At 41.6% G+C, this 9,592-nt stretch overlaps 1 protein-coding gene across 2 annotated transcripts in view; it reads right to left on the bottom strand.

Moving 5' to 3' along the window:
• FHIP1B (FHF complex subunit HOOK interacting protein 1B) overlaps nucleotides 1–9,592 on the bottom strand; it is a 60,801-nt gene that overhangs the window by 50,166 nt on the left and 1,043 nt on the right. The window lies entirely within an intron of this gene.

Here is a 9,592-nt window from a genome sequence, read left to right as displayed (position 1 = left end):
GCCATCTCCTGCAGGTGACCCCCTATATATATACACACATATGCCATCTCCTGCAGGTGACCCCATATATATATATACACATATGCCATCTCCTGTAGGTGACCCCCTATATATATATATATATATATATACACACATATGCCATCTCCTGCAGGTGACCCCCTATATATATATATATACACACATATGCCATCTCCTGCAGGTGACCCCCTATATATATATATATACACACATATGCCATCTCCTGCAGGTGACCCCCTATATATATATACACACACATATGCCATCTCCTGCAGGTGACCCCCTATATATATATACACATATGCCATCTCCTGCAGGTGACCCCCTATATATATACACACATATGCCATCTCCTGCAGGTGACCCCCTTTATATATATATATATATACACACATATGCCATCTCCTACAGGTGACCCCCTATATATATATATACACACATATGCCATCTCCTACAGGTGACCCCCTATATATATATACACACACACATATGCCATCTCCTACAGGTGACCCCCTATATATATATATATACATATATATACACATATGCCATCTCCTACAGGTGACCCCCTATATATATACACACATATGCCATCTCCTGCAGGTGACCCCCTATATATACACACACATATGCCATCTCCTACAGGTGACCCCCCTATATATATATATACACACACACATATGCCATCTCCTGCAGGTGACCCCCTATATATATATATACACACATATGCCATCTCCTGCAGGTGACCCCCTATATATATACACACACATATGCCATCTCCTACAGGTGACCCCCTATATATATATATATACACATATGCCATCTCCTACAGGTGACCCCCTATATATACACACACATATGCCATCTCCTGCAGGTGACCCCCTATATATATACACACACACACATGCCATCTCCTACAGGTGACCCCCTATATATACACACACATATGCCATCTCCTGCAGGTGACCCCCTATATATATACACACACACACATATGTCATCTCCTACAGGTGACCCCCTATATATATACACACACATATGCCTTCTCCTACAGGTGACCCCCTATATATATACACACACATATGCCATCTCCTACAGGTGACCCCCTATATATATACACACACACATATGCCATCTCCTACAGGTGACCCCCTATATATATATACACACACATATGCCATCTCCTACAGGTGGCCTCCCTATATATATATACACACATATGCCATCTCCTGCAGGTGACCCCCTATATATATACACACATATGCCATCTCCTGCAGGTGACCCCCTATATATATACACACATATGCCATCTCCTACAGGTGACCCCCTATATATACACACACACATATGCCATCTCCTGCAGGTGACCCCCTATATATATACACACACACATATGCCATCTCCTACAGGTGACCCCCTATATATATACACACACATATGCCATCTCCTACAGGTGACCCCCTATATACATACACACACATATGCCATCTCCTACAGGTGACCCCCTATATATATACACACACACATGCCATCTCCTGCAGGTGACCCCCTATATATATATATACACACACACATATGCCATCTCCTGCAGGTGACCCCCTATATATATACACACACATATGCCATCTCCTGCAGGTGACCCCCTATATATATATATATACACACATATGCCATCTCCTACAGGTGACCCCCTATATATATACACACATATGCCATCTCCTGCAGGTGACCCCCTATATATATATACACACATATGCCATCTCCTGCAGGTGACCCCCCTATATATACACACATATGCCATCTCCTACAGGTGACCCCCTATATATATATACACACATATGCCATCTCCTGCAGGTGACCCCCTATATATATATACACATATGCCATCTCCTGCAGGTGACCCCCTATATATACACACACACATATGCCATCTCCTGCAGGTGACCCCCTATATATATACACACATATGCCATCTCCTGCAGGTGACCCCCTTTATATATATATACACATATGCCATCTCCTACAGGTGACCCCCTATATATATATATATATATATATATATACACATACATATGCCTTCTCCTACAGGTGACCCCCTATATATATATATATATATATATATATATACACACACATATGCCATCTCCTGCAGGTGACCCCCTTTATATATATATATATACACATATGCCATCTCCTGCAGGTGACCCCCTATATATATATATATACACACACATATGCCATCTCCTGCAGGTGACCCCCTATATATATACACACATATGCCATCTCCTGCAGGTGACCCCCTATATATACACACACATATGCCATCTCCTACAGGTGACCCCCTATATATATATACACACATATGCCATCTCCTGCAGGTGACCCCCTATATATACACACACATATGCCATCTCCTGCAGGTGACCCCCTTTATATATATATACACATATGCCATCTCCTACAGGTGACCCCCTATATATATACACACACACATATGCCATCTCCTACAGGTGACCCCCTATATATATATATATACACACATATGCCATCTCCTGCAGGTGACCCCCTTTATATATATATATACACATATGCCATCTCCTGCAGGTGACCCCCTATATATATATATATACACACATATGCCATCTCCTGCAGGTGACCCCCTATATATATATATATATATATACACACACATATGCCATCTCCTGCAGGTGACCCCCTATATATATACACACATATGCCATCTCCTGCAGGTGACCCCCTATATATACACACACATATGCCATCTCCTGCAGGTGACCCCCTATATATATACACACACATATGCCATCTCCTGCAGGTGACCCCCTATATATATATATATATACACACATATGCCATCTCCTACAGGTGACCCCATATATATATATATATACACATATGACATCTCCTACAGGTGACCCCCTATATATATACACACATATGCCATCTCCTACAGGTGACCCCCTATATATATATACACACATATGCCATCTCCTGCAGGTGACCCCCTATATATATATATATACACACATATGCCATCTCCTGCAGGTGACCCCCTATATATATATATATATATACACACATATGCCATCTCCTGCAGGTGACCCCCTAATATATATATACACACATATCCCATCTCCTGCAGGTGACCCCCTATATATATACACACATATGCCATCTCCTGCAGGTGACCCCCTATATATATATATACACACATATGCCATCTCCTGCAGGTGACCCCCTATATATATACACACATATGACATCTCCTACAGGTGACCCCCTTTATATATATATACACATATGCCATCTCCTGCAGGTGACCCCCTTTATATATATATACACATATGCCATCTCCTACAGGTGACCCCCTTTATATATATATACACATATGCCATCTCCTGCAGGTGACCCCCTTTATATATATATACACATATGCCATCTCCTACAGGTGACCCCCTATATATATATATATATACACACATATGCCATCTCCTGCAGGTGACCCCCTTTATATATATATACACATATGCCATCTCCTGCAGGTGACCCCCTTTATATATATATACACATATGCCATCTCCTACAGGTGACCCCCTATATATATATATATATACACACATATGCCATCTCCTGCAGGTGACCCCCTTTATATATATATATACACATATGCCATCTCCTGCAGGTGACCCCCTATATATATATATATATACACACATATGCCATCTCCTGCAGGTGACCCCCTATATATATATATATATACACACATATGCCATCTCCTGCAGGTGACCCCCTAATATATATATACACACATATCCCATCTCCTGCAGGTGACCCCCTATATATATACACACATATGCCATCTCCTGCAGGTGACCCCCTATATATACACACACATATGCCATCTCCTACAGGTGACCCCATATATATATATATATACACATATGACATCTCCTACAGGTGACCCCCTATATATATACACACATATGCCATCTCCTGCAGGTGACCCCCTTTATATATATATATACACATATGCCATCTCCTACAGGTGACCCCCTATATATATATATATATATATATATATACATACATATGCCATCTCCTGCAGGTGACCCCCTTTATATATATATATACACATATGCCATCTCCTACAGGTGACCCCCTATATATATATATATATATATACACACATATGCCATCTCCTGCAGGTGACCCCCTATATATATATATATATATACACACATATGCCATCTCCTGCAGGTGACCCCCTATATATATATATATATATATATACACACATATGCCATCTCCTGCAGGTGACCCCCTATATATACACACACACACATATGCTATCTCCTACAGGTGACCCCCTATATATATACACACACATATGCCATCTCCTGCAGGTGACCCCCTATATATACACACACATATGCCATCTCCTACAGGTGACCCCCTATATATATACACACACATATGCCATCTCCTGCAGGTGACCCCCTATATATATATACACACACACATATGCCATCTCCTGCAGGTGACCCCCTATATATACACACACATATGCCATCTCCTGCAGGTGACCCCCTATATATATATATATACACACACATATGCCATCTCCTGCAGGTGACCCCCTATATATATACACACATATGCCATCTCCTACAGGTGACCCCCTATATATATACACACATATGCCATCTCCTGCAGGTGACCCCCTATACATACACACACATATGCCATCTCCTGCAGGTGACCCCCTATATATATACACACATATGCCATCTCCTGCAGGTGACCCCCTTTATATATATACACACATATGCCATCTCCTACAGGTGACCCCCTATATATACACACACATATGCCATCTCCTGCAGGTGACCCCCTATATATATACACACATATGCCATCTCCTGCAGGTGACCCCCTTTATATATATACACACATATGCCATCTCCTGCAGGTGACCCCCTATATATACACACACATATGCCATCTCCTGCAGGTGACCCCCTATATATATACACACATATGCCATCTCCTGCAGGTGACCCCCTTTATATATATACACACATATGCCATCTCCTACAGGTGACCCCCTATATATATATATATATACACACATATGCCATCTCCTGCAGGTGACCCCCTTTATATATATATATACACATATGCCATCTCCTGCAGGTGACCCCCTATATATATATATATACACACATATGCCATCTCCTGCAGGTGACCCCCTATATATATATATATATATACACACATATGCCATCTCCTGCAGGTGACCCCCTAATATATATATACACACATATCCCATCTCCTGCAGGTGACCCCCTATATATACACACATATGCCATCTCCTGCAGGTGACCCCCTATATATATATATACACACACATATGCCATCTCCTACAGGTGACCCCCTATATATATACACATATGCCATCTCCTACAGGTGACCCCCTATATATATACACACATATGCCATCTCCTGCAGGTGACCCCCTATATATATATATACACACACATATGCCATCTCCTACAGGTGACCCCCTATATATATACACATATGCCATCTCCTACAGGTGACCCCCTATATATATACACACATATGACATCTCCTACAGGTGACCCCCTATATATATACACACATATGACATCTCCTGCAGGTGACCCCCTATATATATATACACACATATGACATCTCCTACAGGTGACCCCCTATAAATACACACATATGCCATCTCCTACAGGTGACCCCCTATATATATATATATATACACACACATATGCCATCTCCTGCAGGTGACCCCCTTTATATATATATACACATATGCCATCTCCTACAGGTGACCCCCTATATATACACACACATATGCCATCTCCTGCAGGTGACCCCCTATATATATATACACACATATGCCATCTCCTGCAGGTGACCCCCTATATATACACACACATATGCCATCTCCTGCAGGTGACCCCCTATATATATACACACATATGCCATCTCCTGCAGGTGACCCCCTTTATATATATACACACATATGCCATCTCCTACAGGTGACCCCCTATATATATACACACATATGACATCTCCTACAGGTGACCCCCTATATATATACACACATATGCCATCTCCTGCAGGTGACCCCCTTTATATATATACACACATATGCCATCTCCTACAGGTGACCCCCTATATATATACACACATATGACATCTCCTACAGGTGACCCCCTATATATATACACACATATGACATCTCCTGCAGGTGACCCCCTATATATATATACACACATATGACATCTCCTACAGGTGACCCCCTATAAATACACACATATGCCATCTCCTGCAGGTGACCCCCTTTATATATATACACACATATGCCATCTCCTGCAGGTGACCCCCTATATATACACACACATATGCCATCTCCTGCAGGTGACCCCCTATATATATACACACATATGCCATCTCCTGCAGGTGACCCCCTTTATATATATACACACATATGCCATCTCCTACAGGTGACCCCCTATATATATACACACATATGACATCTCCTACAGGTGACCCCCTATATATATATACACACACACATCTCCTGCAGGTGACCCCCTATATATATATACACACATATGCCATCTCCTGCAGGTGACCCCCTTTATATATATACACACATATGCCATCTCCTACAGGTGACCCCCTATATATATACACACATATGACATCTCCTACAGGTGACCCCCTATATATATACACACATATGACATCTCCTGCAGGTGACCCCCTATATATATATACACACATATGACATCTCCTACAGGTGACCCCCTATAAATACACACATATGCCATCTCCTACAGGTGACCCCCTATATATATATATATATACACACACATATGCCATCTCCTGCAGGTGACCCCCTTTATATATATATACACATATGCCATCTCCTACAGGTGACCCCCTATATATACACACACATATGCCATCTCCTGCAGGTGACCCCCTATATATATACACACATATGCCATCTCCTGCAGGTGACCCCCTTTATATATATACACACATATGCCATCTCCTGCAGGTGACCCCCTATATATACACACACATATGCCATCTCCTGCAGGTGACCCCCTATATATATACACACATATGCCATCTCCTGCAGGTGACCCCCTTTATATATATACACACATATGCCATCTCCTACAGGTGACCCCCTATATATATATATATATATACACACATATGCCATCTCCTGCAGGTGACCCCCTTTATATATATATATACACATATGCCATCTCCTGCAGGTGACCCCCTATATATATATATATACACACATATGCCATCTCCTGCAGGTGACCCCCTATATATATATATATATATATATATATATATATACACACATATGCCATCTCCTGCAGGTGACCCCCTAATATATATATACACACATATCCCATCTCCTGCAGGTGACCCCCTATATATACACACATATGCCATCTCCTGCAGGTGACCCCCTATATATATATATACACACACATATGCCATCTCCTACAGGTGACCCCCTATATATATACACACATATGACATCTCCTACAGGTGACCCCCTATATATATACACACATATGACATCTCCTGCAGGTGACCCCCTATATATATATACACACATATGACATCTCCTACAGGTGACCCCCTATAAATACACACATATGCCATCTCCTACAGGTGACCCCATATATATATATATACACACACACATACACACACACACATATGCCATCTCCTACAGGTGACCCCCTATATATATATATACACACACACACACATATGCCATCTCCTGCAGGTGACCCCCTATATATATATATATATATATACACACACATATGCCATCTCCTACAGGTGACCCCCTATATATATATATATATATATACACACACACACATATGCCATCTCCTACAGGTGACCCCCTATATATATATATATACACACACATATCCCATCTCCTGCAGGTGACCCCCTATATATACACACATATGCCATCTCCTGCAGGTGACCCCCTATATATATATACACACACATATGACATCTCCTACAGGTGACCCCCTATATATATATATACACACACATATGCCATCTCCTACAGGTGACCCCCTATATATATACACACATATGACATCTCCTACAGGTGACCCCCTATATATACACACATATGCCATCTCCTACAGGTGACCCCCTATATATACACACATATGCCATCTCCTGCAGGTGACCCCCTATATATATATACACACACATATGACATCTCCTACAGGTGACCCCCTATATATATACAGACATATGACATCTCCTACAGGTGACCCCCTATATATATACACACATATGCCATCTCCTGCAGGTGACCCCCTATATATACACACATATGCCATCTCCTGCAGGTGACCCCCTATATATACACACATATGCCATCTCCTGCAGGTGACCCCCTATATATATATACACACACATATGACATCTCCTACAGGTGACCCCCTATATATATACACACATATGACATCTCCTACAGGTGACCCCCTATATATATACACACATATGCCATCTCCTGCAGGTGACCCCCTATATATACACACATATGCCATCTCCTGCAGGTGACCCCCTATATATACACACATATGACATCTCCTACAGGTGACCCCCTATATATATACACACATATGACATCTCCTACAGGTGACCCCCTATATATATACACACATATGCCATCTCCTGCAGGTGACCCCCTATATATACACACATATGCCATCTCCTGCAGGTGACCCCCTATATATACACACATATGCCATCTCCTGCAGGTGACCCCCTATATATATATACACACACATATGACATCTCCTACAGGTGACCCCCTATATATATACACACATATGACATCTCCTACAGGTGACCCCCTATAAATACACACATATGCCATCTCCTACAGGTGACCCCCTATATATATATACACAAACACATATGCCATTTCCTGCAGGTGACCCCCTATATATATATACACAAACACATATGACATCTCCTACAGGTGACCCCCTATATATATACACACATATGCCATCTCCTACAGGTGACCCCCTATATATACACACATATGCCATCTCCTACAGGTGACCCCCTATATATACACACACATATGCCATCTCCTACAGGTGACCCCCTATATATATATATATATACACACACATATGCCATCTCCTACAGGTCACCCCCCTATATATACACACACATATGCCATCTCCTGCAGGTGACCCCCTATATATATACACACACATATGCCATCTCCTACAGGTGACCCCCTATATATACACACATATGCCATCTCCTACAGGTGACCCCCTATATATACACACATATGCCATCTCCTGCAGGTGACCCCCTATATATATACACACACATATGCCATCTCCTGCAGGTGACCCCCTATATATATATATACACACATATGCCATCTCCTGCAGGTGACCCCCTATATATATATATA

The sequence above is a fragment of the Engystomops pustulosus genome, chromosome 2 (genome assembly GCF_040894005.1).
Source record: "Engystomops pustulosus chromosome 2, aEngPut4.maternal, whole genome shotgun sequence".
NCBI lineage: Eukaryota > Metazoa > Chordata > Amphibia > Anura > Leptodactylidae > Engystomops > Engystomops pustulosus.
The sequence above is the reverse complement of the archived record's forward strand: the minus strand, read 5'-3'. Positions and strand labels throughout refer to the sequence as shown.